We start from the raw sequence: 1298 nt of genomic DNA, 5'->3' as shown, positions 1-1298 counted from the left end.
TTGAAGTATACACACTTGAATCCATCTCTGTGTGCGCAAGTAGTCCCTGTCAGTGCTACCGTCTCCACAGCCTTCCTACATTCTTGGACCTGATCGAAAATTGGCCAAACTAAATTAAACAGCAGCTATCAGCTCCAGAGAACAGTGCAACTAAGATCAAAGAGTTACAAAGATTCAAGAAGAACCAGTTCCAACCAGATTGAGAGTTGTATATTAGAGAAGTGTCAGCCTGAGACAATCCACTTTATAGCTCCTGCCATGACAACAGTGAAGGGTATTGGTGTGACCCCATTGGATGATGTAAACCCCATTGGCCAAAGACACAGAACATTCCGGAAGATCAGGGAAAAGGAGGATAGGGACACACACCTGGATGCCAGTCCCTTCACGAAGCCTTGACTGGGCCTTTGACCATCTGCTCCAAACTTGTTCAGAGAAGCCCTAGAGGGGGATGGGAGGAGGCCATTCAGACCATCACATCCACACTGACCCTCTGAAGAGCATCCCAGCCAGGCCCAACCCCTATCCTCTCACCCTGCATTCCCCAAAGCCAATCCACTGAACCTGCACATCTTTGGGCTGTGGGAGAAAGCCAAAGCACCCGGAGTACCCCATGGAGAGAATGTGAAAACTCGACACAAACAGATACCCAAGGGAGGAATCAAAGCCAGGTCCCTGACACTGGGAGGCAGCAGTGCTACCCACTGAGCCACCATGCCATCCCCCGGAGAATCTCAGCAGGTTTTCAGCCATTGGGGTTGTGCTGTCTCTTTCAGGGAATTCAGCCTTAATCCTGCAGATCCCCAAAAGACTTTTGCAAGATCACATGGGACACCACATCCCATCAACTGAATGCAGACGTGAGGATGTTTGCAAAGTGGATTAAAGATTAACGACACGCAAGGAAGAGTCAGACACCCCAGATGGGACTCGAACCCACAATCCCTGGCTTCCGAGACCAATACCTTATCCATTAGGCCACTGGGGCTGTACAGTTAAAGCAAAAATGGCAGCCTTTAAATACTGCACCCTGACCTCTCATTGTGTGTTTTTCTAAGTTTTATACTCTCACTGCATTCTGGGGATCCAAGATGTTGGTGATCTCGGACGATCATGTTGCAGAGCTCCGCACCACAGGACAAGCGGGAAGAATTTCTATCACGCCCAATCCAGACCATCACGATATCCTGGGGCTTTGAAAAGGTTGTGGAGTCCCAGGACATTGTGAAAAATCAACTTACCTGCGTTTTCATCATCCAGAGATGTTGAAGAAGGGAGGAGCAGTGTCTGAGGCCAGG

General features: G+C 49.2%; 1 non-coding gene across 1 annotated transcript; it reads right to left on the bottom strand.

The window, feature by feature from the left end:
- Positions 1-915: 915 nt before the first annotated feature.
- On the bottom strand, positions 916-988 carry trnap-cgg. The gene has a single exon. It is a non-coding gene; the product is annotated as a tRNA-Pro (tRNA).
- Between the last annotated feature and the right edge of the window lie 310 nt (positions 989-1298).

This window comes from Chiloscyllium plagiosum, unplaced genomic scaffold (genome assembly GCF_004010195.1).
Source record: "Chiloscyllium plagiosum isolate BGI_BamShark_2017 unplaced genomic scaffold, ASM401019v2 scaf_88675, whole genome shotgun sequence".
Lineage (NCBI taxonomy): Eukaryota > Metazoa > Chordata > Chondrichthyes > Orectolobiformes > Hemiscylliidae > Chiloscyllium > Chiloscyllium plagiosum.
This window is presented reverse-complemented; position numbering and strand designations above follow the sequence as displayed.